The sequence below is a fragment of the Crocuta crocuta genome, unplaced genomic scaffold, assembly GCF_008692635.1.
Source record: "Crocuta crocuta isolate KB4526 unplaced genomic scaffold, BGI_CrCroc_1.0 scaffold29, whole genome shotgun sequence".
Classification (NCBI taxonomy): Eukaryota; Metazoa; Chordata; class Mammalia; order Carnivora; family Hyaenidae; genus Crocuta; species Crocuta crocuta.
Window position 1 is genome coordinate 347,435 of NW_027533280.1, and position 225 is coordinate 347,659.

The window sequence follows — 225 nt, forward strand, 5'->3', positions numbered from 1 at the left end:
TCAGGGTGCAGCCTCCCGCCTCTCCCAGATGCTGCTGCCCTCCCTCGCTCTCTGCAGACGTCCGTCCCCACGGCGCCCCCGGGAAACGCAGCCCCACGGGACCCTGCCCGCAACAGGTGCACGCTCTTCTTCAAGCCAAGCGCCTGTCCCGTTCCAACTTCTCGTTTCTTTTGGTTTCCCTTCTATTTGAGAAAAACACCCGAAGGCTAGAGCACAGGACTCTGG